Raw genomic sequence first — 20,355 nt, forward strand, 5'->3', positions numbered from 1 at the left:
AGTACCTCTGTGAACCATTCTCTTGCAGGCCAAAGGGGAGCAACCAGCGTCAGCCGTGTCCCTTCGTGCGAGACGAATTTCTGCAGAACTTTGTTTATTATCTTGAACGGTGGGAATGCGTACAGGTCGAGATGGGACCAGTTCAGTAGGAAAGCATCCACATGAACTGCTGCAGGGTCTGGAACAGGGGAACAGTACAGCGGAAGTCTCTTGGTTATGGAGGTGGCAAACAGATCTATGGTAGGCTGACCCCACAAGGTCCAAAGTCTGCTGCACACACTCTTGTGGAGGGTCCATTCCGTGGGAATGACCTGATTCCTTCTGCTTAGGCGATCTGCAGAGACGTTCATATCGCCCTGAATGAACCTCGTGACCAGAGTGAGGTTTAGACCTCTTGACCAAATGAGGAGGTCCCTTGCGATCTCGTATAGGCTCCTCGAATGGGTCCCTCCTTGCTTGGAGATGTAAGCCAAGGCTGTGGTATTGTCTGAGTTCACCTCCACCACTTTGCCTAGCAGGAGGGACTTGAAGTTCAACAGGGCTAGATGAACTGCTAGCAGCTCCTTGCAGTTGATGTGGAGTAATGCTTGTTCCTCGTTCCACGTTCCCGAGCATTCCCGTCCGTCCAAGGTTGCACCCCAGCCCGAGTCCGATGCATCTGAGAAGAGATGAAGATTGGGGGTCTGAATGGCCAACGATAGACCCTCCCTGAGAAGGAGGTTGTGCTTCCACCACAGGAGAGTGGTCTTCATCTCTTGGTTGATAGGGATAGAGACTGCTTCGAGAGTCGAGCCCTTGTCCCAGTGAGCTGCAAGATGGAATTGAAGAGGGCGGAGGTGGAGTCTCCCTAGCTCGACAAACAGGGCCAGTGATGAGAGGGTCCCTGTGAGACTCATCCACTGTCTCACTGAGCAACTGCTCCTCTTCAGCATGCTCATGATGCACTCTAGGGCTTGGCTTATCCTGGGGGCCGATGGAAAAGCCCGAAAATCCTGACTCCGAATCTCCATTCCCAGGTACACAATGGATTGGGAGGGAATGAGTTGAGATTTCTCTATGTTGACTAATAGACCTAGGTCTCTGATTAAGTCTAAAGTCCAATTGAGATTCTCCAGACAACGACGACTCGTGGAGGCTCTCAACAGCCAGTCGTCTAAGTAGAGGGAGGCTCTGATGTTCGACAAGTGTAGGAATTTTGCTACATTCCTCATCAGATGAGTAAAGACCATAGGAGCTGTGCTTAGGCCAAAACACAGGGCTTGGAACTGGTAGACAACCTTTCCAAAAACGAATCTCAGGAAAGGTTGGGAGTCTGGATGAATAGGAACGTGAAAGTATGCATCTTTCAAGTCCAACGAGACCATCCAGTCCTCCTGTCTGACCGCTGCTAAGACCGACTTCGTCGTCTCCATCGTGAACGTCTGCTTGGTGACATACTCGTTGAGAGCGCTGACGTCCAGCACCGGTCTCCAGCCTCCTGTCTTCTTGGCCACAAGAAAGAGACGGTTGTAGAAGCCCGGGGATTGATGGTCCCGGACTATAACCACTGCCTTCTTCTGCACAAGTAGCGACACCTCCTGGTGCAATGCTAGCCTCTTGTCCTCTTCTTTGTAGTTGGGAGAGAGGTTGATGGGCGTTGTGGTCAGAGGTGGTTTGAGGCAGAATGGAATCCTGTAACCGTTCCTCAGCCAACTGACAGACTGGGCGTCTGCACCTCTCTTCTCCCAGGCTCGCCAGAAGATCTTGAGTCTGGCTCCTACTGCTGTCTGGAGAAGCGGAGAGTCAGTTTTTTCCTTTAGATGTCCTGGATCCTTTTCTAGACTTGCTCCTGTGAGAGTCTGGACGGGAGCTTCCTCGGCTGGGGGCTCTACCACGAAAGGGCGGTATGAACCTCGTAGCAGGGGTATCAGCCACTGGGGAGCGATAAGTCTTGGGGATTGAGGTAGCAACCTTAGACTTACGAGCCGATGAGGCTACAAGATCGTGTGTATCCTTTTGTATCAGGGCAGCAGACAAGTCCTTAACCAGCTCTTCGGGGAAGAGAAACTTCGAGAGCGGAGCAAAAAGAAGTTGTGACCGTTGGCAAGGTGTAATGCTGGCGGAAAGGAAGGTACACAGTTGTTCCCTTTTCTTCAAAACCCCTGATACAAACATCGACGCAAGCTCACCCGATCCATCCCTAATGGCCTTATCCATGCAGGACATTAATAGCATGGCAGAATCTTTGTCCGCAGGAGAGGTCTTCTTGCTGAGGGCCCCCAGGCACCAGTCTAAAAAGTTGAACATTTCAAATGCTCTAAACATTCCCTTCAGTAAGTGATCCAGGTCTGAGAAGGTCCAACAAACCTTAGAGCGCCTCATTGCAGTCCTCCGAGGCGAGTCCACCAGACTTGAGAAGTCAGCCTGGGCAGAGGCAGGTACTCCCAAGCCTGGTGCTTCTCCTGTGGCATACCAAACACTCGCTTTCGAAGTGAGCTTCGTTGGAGGGAACATGAAGGAAGTCTTGCCAAGGTGTTGTTTAGACTGCAGCCACTCCCCTAAGATCCTTAAAGCCCTCTTAGAGGATCTGGCTAGGACTAGCTTAGTATAGGTGGACTTAGCTTGTTGAACGCCCAGCGAAAACTCAGATGGTGGAGAGCGGGGAATAGCAGAGACAAAGTGGTCTGGGTAAATCTCCCTGAGTAGAGCCAAGACCTTACGAAAATCAATAGACTGTGGAGAAAGCTTGGATTCGTCCACGTCTGATGAGGGATCCAGGTGTGCCTCCTCATCATCCGACACCTCATCACCAGAGTGTAGCGAAGAGATCGGACAAGAATGCTGAACCGCAGAGTCAGAACGAGTAGGAACAATAACAGTGGTTTCCTCTTCAAGTAACTGTTGAGGGAAAACCTGAGGCTCAGACTGCAAAGGCTGAACAACAGACGAAGCAGAAGGAAGGCGCATGGGTGGAGGAGGCTGACTCCTAGCATGAGAGGTTGAACCCAAGGATTGCGCTTGCTGAGCGGTGGACGGAGGCGGAGTAGCAAGTTCCTGTTCCTGTGGTATGAGCGGAGCATGATGAGGTTGAGGCTGCGCAGAACAAGGTAAAGTTCTCACAAGCTGAGGCTCCTGAGGCGCAAGTCCAGGGTGTAGAGGAGCTTGCCTTGAGGAGGGTTGAGCTCGCTGCAGCGAGAGCTGAGGAGACTGACTCATGGACGGGAGAGGTTGTTGTACCTCAACCGAGAGTTGCACCACTGGTGGAGCAGCAAGGGGAGGCGGAGGAAGAGTGGAATAATCCTCCTGATCCCAAAGTAAAGGTTGCCTTAAAGAAGGCTGAGGCTGAACACCACTGGGAACAGCGAACTCAGAATGTGGCTCAACATCGTACGCCTGGCAGATGGTGCTGCGACCAGGCGGAGCGAGCGCAGGCGGGGCGAGCGCAGGCGGAGCGAGAACAGGCGGAGGGAGTGTAGGCGGAGGCGGAGGTGCAACACTCTCAGCCCGACACTCACGCATCAAGTCCGAAAGCTGTGCTTGCATGGACTGAAGAAGAGTCCACTTGGGATCGGCAGAAACGACAGTAGACTGAGGTAAAGCCTTAACAGTCGAGCTCTGTTGTGGCAGAACCTTACTCCTCTTGGGCGGAGTACAGTCGACAGATGACTGAGGCGAGTCAGAGCTGAGCCAATGACTGCAACCTGGCTGAGCACTCGCGGACTGGACTCTACGTTTAAGCGGTCTCGAGACCTGAGACCAACGTTTCTTCCCTGACAGTTGATCAGCGGACGAGATAAAGACGGGCTCAATCGTCTGCAGGTGGGAGTGACGGTCTTTGGAAGACACGCCCGCAACCACCGAGGATAATTCTGTGCGCCTAACAAGGCCTGCCGAACCCTTATGCCCTTCGACATTGCTTCTCCCCTGGGCTTGGGAGCTTGCAAGAGGTCCCGGACTGGGAGGACGACTGGCTCGCACAGAAAAATCCTCACGCACCACACTGGCACTAACACTAGCACTTGGCACTGCACTGACACTAGCACTCGTCACAGCACTGGCACTAACTCCACCCACTGCACTCTTGACCTTAAGTTCTTTAACTTCGGCCATCAGAGACTTATGGTCACTTACCACTGACTCTACTTTATCGCCTAAAGCCTGAATAGCACGCAAAACAACAGACATATCAGGCGGAGGGCAAACAGTAGGTTCGGGGGTAGCCACTACAGGGGTAGGAAAAGGTAGGGGATCATGAGGTGAGGAAAACAGTGAAGAGTGAGAAGAACTCCTCCTAACTCTACCTCTCTCTAACTTAGTTGAATATTTCAAAAGACGGACAAATTCCAATTCCGAAAGTCCGGCGCATTCCTCACATCGATTTTCTAACTGACAGGGCCTGTCCCTACAGTCAGAACAAGCGGTGTGAGGATCTACCGAGGCCTTCGGAATACGCCTATTGCAAGACCTACATCGTCTATGGGAGGGGGCTTGCGAAATGTCAGACATCTTGAATCCAAAGAGTTAGCCAAAGGGGTTTCCAAAAACAAGCAAAAAATCGTTAACCGTTAATCAGGACTATATAAAAGCTATCTAGCTAATATAAGAAGGTTTCCAGTAAAGCGACAGCCGTTAATCTGAGAGAATACTTCACCAATTAGCCGTGAATAAACTCGAAGACCATAAGCGTATCCCAGAACGTCTTGCCGGAAGCACGACAGAGGAATAATTGAGGAGGTGTCAACAAGAAGTACTTGAGTACCTGGCCACAGGTGGCGCTGGTAAGTACACCCCCTTCTAGTATTGTGATAGCTGGCGTATCCCTCCATAGAATTCTGTCGGGCAACGGAGTTGACAGCTACATGATTATCGGGTAAGTTTAATATTGAAAATTGGTATGTACCACTTGTCTTGGTACATACTGTCCTCATGTACTTAGCGTTTTCCCTCTCTCTCCTGAAGGCAAAAGAGGATCATCCTGGAGGGGGAGAGAAAGGCAAGGCCCTTACTCCTACGAGCAGTGTGTGACCTATTCTTGTGAGAAAAGAGCACAAGGACCTGATGTGAGCACCTGTATCACATATCGATATGTATTTCTGTGGAAGGACCATTCCAAGTACAGTACAGTACTGTATATATTCTGCTGCCTTGCAAAATATGCTGGCGAAGGTAGAACTGTCAAATTTCTAGTCTTACTAGATGGCAAAAGTGTGCTTTCAGAATGAGGTGAGAGCACACACAAACATTTGATGGAATGATGCTGTAGTGCAAGCATATGAAGTCAAGCGCACGAGAGGACTTATGGGTCAGAGTGGGAGAGCGTGTACATGGACAGATGTTGGGCGAGCAAAAAGAAAAACTCCGAGGAGCACATGCACACAAACAGGTGAGGGCATTTGCCAAGAGGTAACACTCTCATAGGGAGAAAAAAGGTATGAGTCACATAAAAATATCTCCTGTCTATTGGTTTTTAGGACTTCTTTGTCCAAAAAATGAGAAAAGAGGGGTAAAAACCTTCCTCCTTGACCGGTAGTGCGATGAGACGAAGGAGCACTCTGGTGCTCTATGTGTTGTCTCATCGTCTCTCAAGATAGAGACGGGACTCGTATGTGCAACTCTTATTGATTGATAGTTCTTCTAGGACTTCTTTGTTCATAAAGGGGCAAAAAAGACCGGAGCCTTTTCTTTACGACTAGCAGTGTGTGAAGAGACAAAGGTGAGGCAGAAGTGGAGAAGAAAATTGAAAACCTCTTTCTAATGTGCCTATTCCAGGCTGATAGCAACAACATTCCAAGTAGGAAATATATTCTAAGAACTTTATTAAGATACAGACCCACCAGGAGATAAGTCTGTAGTGCCTGTCTATAAACGGGAAGATGCTGACTAGCAGAAAAACTCAGCAGCGGCAAACACTTCTTCCTCTGACAGCATGCAATAATGTTCAAGGAAAGCCAAATCCCCAGTCATGATGACATCATCAACACCAGGGAACACTTGCAAAGGAATACAGTAAACAGAAACGGGAATGCTGTCAAACAAAAACAAGAAAGTGTATATCGCTAAGTTACACAAACTGTCAGTCAGCTACAGTCATTAGAAAAACTGCAAAATCTTTCTTCTTCCTTAGTATCCCTTGCAGACAAAGAACTGTTACCCATTATCTAAAAGAAAAATACAGTAAAGTCAACAGCAAGTGACAGTGCCAGTACATCTGTACTCTCCAGTGGATGAAAACAAAATACTGTAGCTACTCAGTGTGCTGGCAGTGAAAGGGACTTCTTATCCACCCAACAGTCATAAATCTAACAGCCAAGTTTCAAATACTGTACACTAAAAACATGCAGTACTCCTGTTAAAGAACGAGGCTTTGTAGTTAAGTAAGAGCACTCATGTTATCATAAAATCTAGACGATCTTCTTGCGGAATCACTTTCTTATATGTAACTTTTGGCACAATGTTTTCCCCAACAAGATAGTTTTTCAACTTCCCATCTTCCCTTACCATTAAAACCTGGCCACCAGTTGCAATTCCAAACATATTTTCATACCTGAAAATCGACATTTCACATGTAAAACAAACACTGGAAAACAGCCCACCTAACCTAATTTAGGTTAACTACCTAGCCTCCTGGCTAGTACTGTACAGTGGTAACGAGTACGACTAGTACTCGCATGGCAGCAGATCGACACCAAACTGGAACCGTGAGTTCAAGTTGTTTATCGAGGAGGCCAATGCTGTGTTTGGGCACCACAGTGAGGGGTTGGGCTTTCCCGGCTGACATTCTGGTGAGCAACCATTCTGATGAAATTGGAACTGAAACCCGACATCTTTACCTTTACTGAAGGGGACTATGACAGACCAACCAAAGACAATGTGTCTATTTTTATCTCTTATTATTTGGAGGTGTAATTCCAAGGTTATGCCCTACAATATACTGTAATGGTCTCAGTTACTTTAGAGGAAATGATTAAGGAAAGGAACTATTTTCCATAGCTAAAAGTTCATTTTCTTAAAGAAAAGCATTTGTAGTCAGAAACAGCAGGAATGCCACCATTTCTTGGTCTCTTGTGGTACCTCCAAGTGTGAAGTTTTCCCTTAATATACATTAAGTACAATACTACAGTTCAGCCCCTTTCTCAATGACTCAACTTATCAGTAGCTTCAAGTTTAAATCAAATAGAAATTACCGTACAATAGGAATGCTTACATCCAGGGCACATAATCATCATACCAAAACAGGGGAATGAGTGTATAAAAATACAGATGATAATATCAGGCATTGATGAAGGCATTGATTGGCCATAAAGATGATTATTGCAATGGCAGCTTGGTTCTAATGATCAGAGAGAATGTAGTGCAAACATATGAAGTCGAGCGCACAAGAGAGAACATATGGGTTTGAGTGGGATAGCGAGTGAACAGATGATAGGTGTGCGTAAACAGTTGAAGGGTGCGCATGGACAGACGTTAGGCGAGTGAAAAGGAAAACTCCTAGGAGCAGCGCATGCACACAAACAGGTGAATGCATTTGCTAAGAGGTAACTCTCTCTTTCTCATGGGGAGAAAAAAGTACGAGTCACAAAGTATCTCCAGTCAACTGGTTTTTAGGATTTCTTAGTCCAAAATAGGAGAAAAGAGGGGCAAAATCCTTCCACCCCAACCAGCAGTGCGATGTGATGAAGGAGCGCTCAGGTGCTCTATGTGTTGTCTCATCGTCTCTCAAGGTAGAGACGGAACTCGTATGTGCAACTCTTATCGATAGTTCTTCTAGGACTTCTTTGTTCATAAAGAGGCAAAAAAGTCCAGAGCTCTTTCTTTACGGCTGGCATTATGTGAAGAGACAAAGGTGAGCCAGAAGTGGAGGAGAAAATTGAAAGAATCTATCAAGTGTGTTGTCTATTCCATGCTTATGGCGACAACATTCCAATGAGGAAATATATCCTAAGAACTCTTTTGAGAGAAAGCCCCACTGTGGAGGATTTATTTTTGCTTTATTTTAATTTTTGTTTTTGCCAAATCCTGAGAGAGAGAGAGAGAGAGAGAGAGAGAGAGAGAGAGAGAGAGAGAGAGAGAGAGAGATTTTGTGTCAGTGAGCGAAAGTAGTTAGTGTATCGATCGTTGGTGGTGAGAAAGACTGTTGGTACAAATAAGATTGTTTGTTTACGTTTTTAGTTAGGTTACGACAGTGGTGAATGTCTTGGGTGAATGCTATTTTGATTGGACTGCTGCTCGATTCAGTTGTGTTTGAATGCTGGATTTTACCTTATTTAATAATTTTTCGACCAGCGTGGAAGTTATTTTTGATTTTAACAGTAAGTACAGTTTTGTTTATCTTTGCTTGTAGTGATTGTGAATGATAGGAACAATTTATTATTTATCTTTGATTATAGTGCGATAGTTCAGTTAGCTAGAAGTGTTCGTAAGTGTTTTTCTTTTTTATTTTGGCAGGCTGCGATTCCTCCTTTGGGGAGAAATTTATGTGAATGTGATTGTTGACGACCTGGCTTGTTTAAGGAATTTGATACGACTGCTCAGATTTGGAATGAATTATTGATGACCTGGATTGTTTAAGGACCTGATTGGATTGCTCTGTGGATCTTGATGAAATAGATGCTGTAACGACCCCGCCCGGTTGAAGGAATTGGTTTGGCGTATTGATGATGATGATGATGATAATGATGATGACGATGATGATAAGTGCAATTGTGCATTAACATTTTTCAGCGGTCCGGTTGCTGCAGAGTTGTGTTTTTTGGCTATAAAAGACTGTTGGCCTTGTGTGGACGAAAGTGTCCACTCAGAATTACATATTGGTTGTGCGGTTTAGTTTTAAGTTTTGTTAGGGTTTAAATTTGGTTTATTTGAATTATGTTACGTTTATTGTATGTTTTGTAAGTTGTTAAGCGTTATTTATTTTGAGGGTTTAATTGAATGGTGGTATGATTAAGGCCTGTTTTGTGTTAAGTGTATGATTATTGATAAGTGTGTTTTTTTATGTTGAGCGTTTTAGTTTGTAAGGAAATATAGTTTTTAGGATATGTTTTGTTTATTTCGTCCTTTTTGTCTAAGAGTCTGGTTGTAGATTACGTAAGGGGAAAGTTTGTGCAGAGGAGACATTTGTCTGGTAGGTGTGATTCAGGGTGTGGGGCTTGTTTTTTAACATCCCGCCACATTATTTTGGCGCCCGAACAGGGACTGCTGAGGCGGGACTGATAGCTGGACTCTTGGACGAAGGACTGATAGGATAAGATATTAGATATAAGGTTGATGAAAAATGGAAGAGCAGAACAAGTTACTAAAGGAGGAATTGCGGCTGAGTAAGGAGCGTGAGGAGAGGTTGCTAATAGAGAATGAGAGGTTGAACTGGGAGAATGCGGCGATGCAGAAGGAGCTTAGGGAGTTAAAGGGGACAGTAGAGAGAGTGGAAGAATGTGTTGAGATGAGGATGCGAGAGAATGAAGAACGAATGGAGAAACGAATGGAAGATATGATGGGGCAAGTCATGGGGATGATGAAAACTATAATGGGTGAAGGTGCAGTCGGAGGAGTGTCCTCAGCTTCGGGTAATGGGTTGGTAGTGAAAGAGAAGGTTAAGGTAGGTGATAATGGGAAAGGAAGTGATAGTGATAGTAGTAATAGTGATGGTGATATTGAAGATAAGGGAATTAGGCATAGTAAGGGTGAACAGAAAGGGGAGAGGAAAGATGAAAGGAAAGGTAAAAGTGATGTGAAGAAAGAGAAGAAAAAGTATCAGGCTGATAGCAAGGACGATCGTGAATGGGTGAAAGTGGTAAGTAAGAAAAAGGGTAAGAAGGGAATGGTTAAGGATAGGAATTTAAGTGTGGAAGTGGATTCATTATATTCGAATGAGGAAGAAGGTAACAAGGGAGTAGACAGTGATGATAGCAGTGAGAATGAACGTGATGTGTGTAAGACTGTGTTTATGAGAGAGGTACCTCGGTGTGAAAGGTTCAATGAGCATAGCAGTAGGGATGTAAATGATTTTTTCAAGGAGTATGAGAGGTATTGTCAGGATAAGTATGGTGATAGTAAAAGAGTTTGGGCTAGGGAGTTAGGAGAATATTTGACTGGGTATTTGTTGACGATGTATGGAGTGATAATGAGTGTAGGGGACGTTGATTATGAAAGTGTGAAAACGAGAATAATTGAGCAGGTAAAACGTATGAAAGGGAGTGTTAAGTATAAGCGTAAGAATGATTTTGATGAGGCAAGGATGAATGCAGGAGAAGCTATATCAATGTACGTATGTAGGTTGGAAACTTTAGCTAGGAAGAAGTATGGGGATGAAGGTATAAATGAGAATAAGGAGTTAATGAGGAAGTTTTTGGCAACAGTACCTGAGAATGTGTGTGAATTTATTAATTTGAAACGCAAAGAGAAAATGAGGTGGACGCAAGAGAGATTGACATGGGATGATATACTAGAGATAGTTGAGGATTATGAGTTAGATAGGTGCATGAAAGAAAGTAAATCTGTGAGTGTAAGAACTGGAATGGAAGAAAGTGTAATAGAATTTGGTAGTTATAAGGACGCAATTTTGAGAGGACCAATGAGGGTAGCTGATAATGTAGTAGATAGGAGTGTTAGGGCGAGTAATGTGGGAATACCTGTAAGGACAAAAGTAGGATTTGGCAAAGTAAGGGGGGAGGAATGTGGAGGATTTATTTTTGCTTTATTTTAATTTTTGTTTTTGCCAAATCCTGAGAGAGAGAGAGAGAGAGAGAGAGAGAGAGAGAGAGAGAGAGAGAGAGAGAGAGAGAGATTTTGTGTCAGTGAGCGAAAGTAGTTAGTGTATCGATCGTTGGTGGTGAGAAAGACTGTTGGTACAAATAAGATTGTTTGTTTACGTTTTTAGTTAGGTTACGACAGTGGTGAATGTCTTGGGTGAATGCTATTTTGATTGGACTGCTGCTCGATTCAGTTGTGTTTGAATGCTGGATTTTACCTTATTTAATAATTTTTCGACCAGCGTGGAAGTTATTTTTGATTTTAACAGTAAGTACAGTTTTGTTTATCTTTGCTTGTAGTGATTGTGAATGATAGGAACAATTTATTATTTATCTTTGATTATAGTGCGATAGTTCAGTTAGCTAGAAGTGTTCGTAAGTGTTTTTCTTTTTTATTTTGGCAGGCTGCGATTCCTCCTTTGGGGAGAAATTTATGTGAATGTGATTGTTGACGACCTGGCTTGTTTAAGGAATTTGATACGACTGCTCAGATTTGGAATGAATTATTGATGACCTGGATTGTTTAAGGACCTGATTGGATTGCTCTGTGGATCTTGATGAAATAGATGCTGTAACGACCCCGCCCGGTTGAAGGAATTGGTTTGGCGTATTGATGATGATGATGATGATAATGATGATGACGATGATGATAAGTGCAATTGTGCATTAACATTTTTCAGCGGTCCGGTTGCTGCAGAGTTGTGTTTTTTGGCTATAAAAGACTGTTGGCCTTGTGTGGACGAAAGTGTCCACTCAGAATTACATATTGGTTGTGCGGTTTAGTTTTAAGTTTTGTTAGGGTTTAAATTTGGTTTATTTGAATTATGTTACGTTTATTGTATGTTTTGTAAGTTGTTAAGCGTTATTTATTTTGAGGGTTTAATTGAATGGTGGTATGATTAAGGCCTGTTTTGTGTTAAGTGTATGATTATTGATAAGTGTGTTTTTTTATGTTGAGCGTTTTAGTTTGTAAGGAAATATAGTTTTTAGGATATGTTTTGTTTATTTCGTCCTTTTTGTCTAAGAGTCTGGTTGTAGATTACGTAAGGGGAAAGTTTGTGCAGAGGAGACATTTGTCTGGTAGGTGTGATTCAGGGTGTGGGGCTTGTTTTTTAACATCCCGCCACACCACCAGGAGATGATTCTGTAGTGCCTGCCTGTACACAGGAAGATGCTGACTAGCAGAGCAAGGGTGATGTTCCTCCTATTCAACTCAGCAGCAGCAAACACTTCTTCCTCTGACAGTATGCAATGATGTTCAAGGAAAGCCAAAATCCCCAGTCATGAGGACGTCCCCATCACCCGGCCACACTCACAAAGGAATGAACAGTAAACAACAACAGGAATGCTGTCTAACCAAAACAAGAAAGTGTATATCGCTAAGTTACACAAACTGCCAATCAGCTACAATTATTAGGAAAACTGCAAAACCTTTCTGCTTCCTTAATATCCCTTGCAGACAAAGAATTGTCACCCATTATCTAAAAGAAAAATACAGTAAAGTCAATAGCAAGTGACAGTGCCAGTACATCTGTGCTCTCAAGTGGATGAAAACAAAATACTGTAGCTACTCAGTGTGCTGGCAGTAAAAGGGACTTCTCATCCACCCAAGTCATAAATCTTAACATCCGAGTTTCAAATACTGTACACTAAAAAGATACTCCTGTTAAAGAACGAGGCTTTATAGTCAAGTAGAAACACTCATATTATCATATAATCTAGACGGTATTCTTGCCGAATCACTTTCTTGTATTTAACTTTTATCAAAAAACAATGTTTCCCCCCACCAGATAGTTTTTTAACTTCCCATCTTCCCTTACCATTAAAACCTGGCCACCAGTTGCAATTCCAAACATATTTTCATGCCTGAAAATCGACATTTCACATGTAAAACAAACACTGGAAAACAACCCACCTAACCTAATTTAGGTTAACTACCTAGCCTCCTGGCTAGTACAGTGGTAAAGAGTACGCCTAGTGAGTACTCGCATGGCAGCAGATCGATCCCAACCTGGGACCGTGAGTTTAAGTTGTTTACCGAGGAGGCCAATGCTGTGTTTGAACACCACAGTGAGGGGTTGGGCTTTCCCGGCTGACATTCTAGTGAGCAACCATTCTGATAAAATTGGAACCGAAACCCGACATCTTTACCTTTACTGAAGGGGACTATGACAGACCAACCAAAGACAATGTGTCTATTTTTATCTCTTATTATTTGGAGGTGTAATTCCAAGGTTATGCCCTACAGTATACTGTAATGGTCTCAGTTACTTTAGAGGAAATGATTAAGGAAAGGAACTATTTTCCATGGCTAAAAGTTCATTTTCTTAAAGAAAAGCCTTTGTAGTCAGAAACAGCAGGAATGGCACCATTTCTTGGTCTCTTGTGGTACCTCCAAGTGTGAAGTTTTCCCTTAATATACATTAAGTACAATACTACAGTTCAGCCCCTTTCTTAATGACACAACTTATCAGTAGCTTCAAGTTTAAATCAAATATAAATTACCTTATAATAGGAATGCTTGCATCCAGGGCACATAATCATCATACCAAAACAGGGGAATGAGTGTATAAAAATAGAGATGATAATATCAGGCATTGATGAAGGCACTGATTGGCCATAAAGATGACTATTGCAATGGCAGCTTGGTTCTAATGATCAGAGAGAATGGGATGCTAAATATTACACATTTAAAGTAATTTGTATTTTCATAACTACTATATTAGGTTTAAAACATTTAAAGGTTACTCATGAGTGGCAGAGGCAAGGGACAGTGACCTTGCCTTATCGAGCAGAACAATGCCCAAGATTAAAACTGACCATATATACACATAATTAGCACCCATGCTCCTCTCTCCACTCAAGCTAGGACCAAGGAGGGCCAGGCAATGGATACTAATGACTCAGCAGATAGACCAATAGGTTCCTCCAAACCTCCCATCCTTAGCTTACAATGATGGTAAGGTTACAGCGACCAAAAGGAACTAACGAATTTGAGCGGGACTCGAACCCCAGTCTGGAGATCACCGTGACCTAGTCACGGACGTTACCACATAGGCCACCACAACACAGTCTTTTAATAGGCATATGATTCAGTGAAGCTGGAACTCAGCAGTGAAAATTTATAAAGAGCTGGTAGTACAGTAGTTAATACCAGATGGTAGGTAGGATCAGTCAACCAGATAGTCCACTAAGAAACAACTTTGTCCTTAACCCACCAGGTAGTGTAACCTCCACTTTGAACTTAAACTTGGACTTGTGTGGCAGTTGAGGCAGGCAGTATAACCTGAAGGTTTCAGGTTTTTATAGTTCATGTGAAACGCATACAAGTGGTGGTTGAGTTTGTAGTTGTGTAGCTGAGACAAGACAGTCAGCTAAGTCATCATGCTAGCACTGTACAGTTCATTGATCGTACTATACCATATACCCAGTCCCTTCTGCTGGGTTGTCCTCTCTGGAACTCTGAAGGAAGAAGGGGATGAGGGCAGACCCAATCATTCTACACAAAGGTGTGCTTGCTCGGTATCGTACTAGACCGATCAAAGGTAACATGCGTCTGAACGCCTATACTGTACCTTGTAACGAACGCATTCAGGTCACCTCCCGGAGCACAGTAGATATGTTCTCATTACTATCATTACCTCAAGGAAAGTTCTCTTCATTCGGTTGAGCGAGAGAAAATCTTTTAGACTCTTCTTCACCTCTGGCATATTTCTTTGGCGACAGCTTTCATTTATCATGAGTGAGGCAATGGTGTCGCAAAAGCGTCTCGGGAACATCCAAAGGTAGGAAAGAAACGAGGGTGGCTGCCTACATCCTCACAAGCAGTCTTTGTGCTTGGTCTTACCATTGCATAAAACCTAATATTCTCTCTCTGGATTCTGTTCAATAAAGAGCTATCATAAGAAAAAATAAATTCCTCCAGGACCGAGGAAGGACCGGATTTAGGACGATAGTGAAACCTGATTTGCGGAGCCCTTAGACTTATACTCTGGACTCCCTCCTGGCCATCATCCGAGTTGCTCTCTAGTGGTTTTGGGGAGCATTTATCCCATCATTATCCTCTCTACCCTTCTGTGTGTCATGCCAACAATGCACGAGTAAACCTTTTCAAATGAAAAATCCAGAAACGACCTCCATCGCAACCCTAGATATGAGCTGCCAATGCATACAGCCTGTATCCCACCAGTGTGTCAGGACAATCTTATCCACCCATCTGTCCGAGAGCTAACACTGGTTGCAGGAGCATGAGCTCCAGTACCTCGTATGGATATATCTACCTGTTAGGATGGTTGGGCTTTGCAACTGGACACCTCATCCCACAAAACTTTGCAGAGGAATCTGTCAATGACCTGAAAGACTTAGTTTGAGAGGTCATCCTGTGCTTCACTGATTCACTGACCTCTTCCTCAGCCAACATGATTGTTTGGTTGTCTCTGGAACTGAGAGAGAGAGAGAGAGAGAGAGAGAGAGAGAGAGAGAGAGAGAGCCCTTCATTCCTAATGACAGTGTGCACACTCGTTCTCGTAGGAAACAGAGCCCAGGTTGTAGGTGTGTGAGTACCTGCACCCCGCACTGATACGTACAGTATATTTGAGGATGGGAATGTTCCACATAAGAACCATCTCACCTCAAAAATCAGGCATGAACATACAGTACAGGACTAGGATCTCTTCCCCAAGTGGAATGTTCCCAGCATAGCTTTTTTCTGATGTTAGCACAGGGTATGGGGGGTGGCAGAGTGGGTCCACTTCTCCCAGGAAATAAAGAAACAGTGATTTAGGTCAGGCTAGGTGTGAGTTATTTAGTGCATGTCCCCTTTATTTCCTCGTATTTCAACTACATCGGTAATCGCTGCCACCATAGAATTTCCCACTACTGTATCTATAGTGCCTCTAATAATGACCTGTTCTTGTAATGCTTTGATGCTTATCGGGTAAAATATGCTTCTTCAGGCATATTTTCATGTTTTTTCTATTGTAGCTTGGGGTATTTTTCTAATATTAGCTTATGGCAAGGGTGGATTGTATCCCAGTATGCAACAACATGGTAATTTAGAACATGGTGATCTAAAGGTTAAAGGTGTCTGGTTTCAGTTCCAGTTCCATCAGAATAGATGCTCACCAGAACGTCAGCCGGGCAAGCCCAACCCCCCACTGTGGTGCCCTACCACAGCAGTAGCCTCCCCAGTAAACAGCTTAAACTCACGGTTAGTTAGGGGTAATTCAGTTTAGTGCATATCCCTCCCTTTCCTTGCAACTCTAATATGTCGGTAATTCCTCCCCCCATAAAATTTGCCACTTTCTACAATTCCTATAACTTTGACTGTTCCTATAAAGTTTTGATATTTATCTGGCATTATACAATTTTCTTAGAGTACTTTCTTGTGTATTTGGATACTCTAAGGCGTTTATTTACTTAAAAATATTGGTAATTTTTTGTTAAATTCCACCCTGCCAGTTTTGCATGAAAAAACAATTTAATTTCCAGTTAGTTTTCTTATGTTATTGTGTTTTAATGTCTTCTGCAAAAATATAGTTTCGCGATTACAACCATCCTACGTACATTAACAGTTATGGGAGGCATGCGTACACATCGTACGGTAACCAGGGTATCGCTGGGACACGAAAAAAAGAGGAGGATCCCTCCTAACACTGCTCGTAGAGATTCACACTTAAGCATGATCATATGTAATAATTTACATACTAGTCTTTGCCCAGCTAGCAATTCAACCTTAACTCCTTGCTCACCTGTGCTGGCATGCAGTACATGCAGGATTACGCAAGTTAGCTTAACTCTTAACAGTGCCCTTGTACTGTACATTACACCTCTAAGAAACTACAATGTATTTCCAGATGGTTTTATTACATGGAAGAAAGTCAATTGGCACAACATGATTGTGCAAATAAAAATAAGTAAACAGTGAGGTGCATTTGTAAATATATACTGGACCGCAAAAGTGTAGGCTACCCACAAGTCTAGCATCTGTAACTTGTCCCTGATTTAAGTCTGACATATGATTTTGTTGGCAAAGATTATCAAAATCAATAAAAATACAGAAACCAGGTAATTAAAATCAATATAAATTGGCAAAGCACAATAAATTAATAGAATATGAAAATAGCCAAAATACTCACCAACTGCACATATATTTCCCAAAAACTATTTAAGTCTTCATGTATCTCCTTTTAATTTCACTTTTTTATTATAAATGTCTTTAATGTGAATAGTTACACTTCAAACACAAATCACTAATAAGTAAAACTATTTTAGAAATCCAATTGACGTAATAATGTTCCACCTGACAGAATACATTTAAGACGAAAAATTGACTTTACAAAATTATTACAATAAATTACAAAAAAAAATAATACTTTATATTATAAATGTCTTAAATATCTTTAATGTGAATAATTATATCTCAAACACCAATCACTAATAAAAAAAATATTTGAGTAATCCAATTGATGTAATAATATTCCACCCAACAGAATATGGCCAAAAAAATTGATTTCATAATAAATCACAAAAATTAATTTAAGTTTACAATATAAACAAAATTTAAGTTTGATATATTTTTGCAAATTTTCTTAGTTTATAATATACTAATTTCTTTGATATTATTAGCAATTTAATTCCCAAATGCTTTGTGGAAAACAGGTAAATTCTTATTTTTTTGGCTCGTTCGTTGAGGCAAATATCTCTCTCTCTCTCTCTCTCTCTCTCTCTCTCTCTCTCTCTCTCTCTCTCTCTCTCTCTCTCTCTCCCCTCAAGAGCCCATGTCTTGCTATAGGCAAGGCGTTCTAAAGCGAACGATCTCTCTCTCTCTCTCTCTCTCTCTCTCTCTCTCTCTCTCTCTCTCTCTCTCTCTCTCTCTCTCTCTCTGGCCCAAAATATAATCTAATTATAACGTGATATGAAAGAACAGCGGCGTAATATCAGAATTCTTCACAAAATGTTCTCACTGAAATCGAAGAGGGAAAAAAATTACGAGTTATTCAAAATATTTAATTAAAGTCTATTCATTTTTCAATTCTCGTGGCATTTCAGTGACATTGTTCCCTTTTATTAATATTGTTTTTCATTATATATTTACATATGTATAATGATTTTTTTTTTTTTGCCTTCCATTTGCCTGTTTTCCACAATTCCTTCTTTTTCAGGAATGTGGAGATGATTTAGATTTTGTGAGGGACTTTAAAATTCCTTCCATTTCTTCATTAAATCATCATCATCTCTAAATTCTATTAACGCAAAGGTCCTCGGTTAGATCAATGCTTTTCCATTCATCATCTCCCACTTTAGGTTCATAGTACTCAGCCATGTAGGCATGGGTCTTCCAACTCTTTTATTGTATATTGGAAGAAATTTGGAATTACACCATTCACAACAAATCATATGTAAGAAATACAGCTGAATACAATTACTATTAGAGGAAAATAAAAATGTCAATGCTAGACCCTGGAATAGTAGATTGGCCAGGGCACCAGCCACCCGTTGAGAAACCACCACTAAAGAGTTATGGGGATCCTTTGATTGGCCAGACAGTACTACATTAAATCCCTCTCTCTGGTTATGGCTCATTTTTTCTTTACCTACACTACACATACACCGAATAGTCTCGCCTATTCTTTCCACATTCTCCGAGGGTACGACTTAGCCACGATTTTCTATCTTGTTTCTCTTCCTCTTGTTTTTTTTTTTTTAAGTTTTTATGGTTTATGTAAGAAAGTTGTATTTTAATGTTATTCTTAAGATATTTCATATTGTTCCTTATTTCTTTTGTAGTTTATTTATTTCCTTTCATCGCTGAGCTATTTTTTACGGTTGGAGCCCTTGGGCTTATAGCATCCTACTTATCCAACTAGGGTTGTAGCTTAATAATAATAATAATAATAATAATAATAATAATAATAATAATAATAATAATAATAATAGACTATGGTATAGGCCTAGGCCTAATGGTAAGTGAAAAGAATGCCTGGAAAATAAAGTGTGCCTGGAAATATTCTGGAAATTGATAGAATAAATTAAATAACATGAAGCAAAGGACAATTAATTTGTATCAGCAAATTGATTAAAGTAATAAGTAAGCTAATAATATTGGATATTATTTTATAAGTTGATATAAAGAGGGAAATGTCATAATTATGTTAATGGGAATATAAAAGTGAAAGTAATGAATTTAGCTGTGATAGTTCATGACAAAAAGTACTGTATATAGGGAAATTATTATATAAGATATTTAATGGTATAGCTTATATATTTAGAGAAAAAAGACAAAATATAATAAAATCTAGAAATAGTTTAAGTTGATATAAAGAAGGACGTGTTACAATTATGGTAATAAGAATATAAAAGAGAAAGTAATGAATTTAACTATGATAGTTTATGAATAAGTATTTATGGAAAATATCATGTAATATATTTAATAGTATAGCCAATATACATTGAGAAAAAAGATAAAATATAATAAAATCTAGACATATCTTTAATAAAAAGAAAAATTACGAGAAAATGAGGTGCCGTTGTAAAGACAAAATCTTCAAAATTGCAACACTACATTGGAACCCTAGTTTGTATTTGTGAGTGAAGTCGATAAAGATGCGTTATTTTTTATTCTATAAACTATGCTTTTAAATTGGTAATATAGATTCAAAATTTGGTATATATATATATATATATATATATATATATATATATATATATATATATATATATATATATATATATATATATATATATATATATATATATATATATATATATATATATATATATATATATATATTTCATTAAGTATTTATTTGCAGTAAAAATAAGTGTTATTTTTGAAGGAAACAGGCATTTTTCAATAGGAAAAAGTTGTTATTTAGTAGGAAAGTTTTCCCCGTCTGTTACTATAATAAAACCCAAAATTTTATACTAAATTCATAATTCCAGTGGCTTTGGGTATTCATATCTCGTTTTTTCAATATTTAACTTAGCCGGTGATTATATAGCTGCAACTCTGTTGCTCGACAGACAACTCTACGGTAAAAACTCGCCAGCGATCGCTACACAGGTTGCGGGTGTGCCCAACAGCGCCATCTGTCGTCCAGATACCCAGTACTCAATTTTCTCTCTGTCGAGCTATTGACAAGACGTACTTACTCGCTGTTGCTAAACTGGAGTTTTTTCACAACTAATTGGTGAAGTACTTTATTCTAGTTTTGAGCTTTCGCTGTGCAGGGTTTCTCTTCACACAAATCCTTGAACTCTTTTTGATAACGGATTCTTTGTTGATGACTTTTTGATAGTTTTTTTAATTTCCCTTTGACCAATTCAAAATGGCTGACCCTTCACAAGTCCCAAAATTTAGGAAGTGCAATGCTAGGGACTGTTCAAGGCGTCTTCCGAAGGCTTCTATCGACCCTCACACTGTTTGTTCCAATTGTCGGGATAAAACCTGTCAATTGGAAGATCGGTGTGAGGAGTGCGTTGGGCTTTCGGAATTCGATTTTATCGAATTTCAAAAGTATACACGTAGGCTAGAGAGAGATAGAGTTAGGAGAAGTTCTTCTCGTTCTATTGATATATCCTCTCCTCATGCCCCACAACCTATTCCTTCCCCTGTAGTGGTTGCTTCTAA

At 41.3% G+C, this 20,355-nt stretch overlaps 1 long non-coding RNA gene across 2 annotated transcripts in view; it reads right to left on the reverse strand.

Annotated features, from left to right (window-relative positions):
* The window catches only part of LOC137638359 (uncharacterized), a 319,347-nt gene that overhangs the window by 102,246 nt on the left and 196,746 nt on the right, over nt 1–20,355 (reverse strand). The window contains exon 1 of one of the 2 annotated variants that reach the window (XR_011044108.1): nt 16,862–17,013. The exons of the other annotated variant lie outside the window; for it this stretch is intronic. This is a non-coding gene — a long non-coding RNA (uncharacterized lncRNA). Of the gene's footprint in view, nt 1–16,861; nt 17,014–20,355 lie in introns of those variants that run through there. 2 annotated transcript variants of the gene reach the window in all.

The sequence above is a fragment of the Palaemon carinicauda genome, chromosome 3 (assembly GCF_036898095.1).
Source record: "Palaemon carinicauda isolate YSFRI2023 chromosome 3, ASM3689809v2, whole genome shotgun sequence".
NCBI classification, from domain to species: domain Eukaryota; kingdom Metazoa; phylum Arthropoda; class Malacostraca; order Decapoda; family Palaemonidae; genus Palaemon; species Palaemon carinicauda.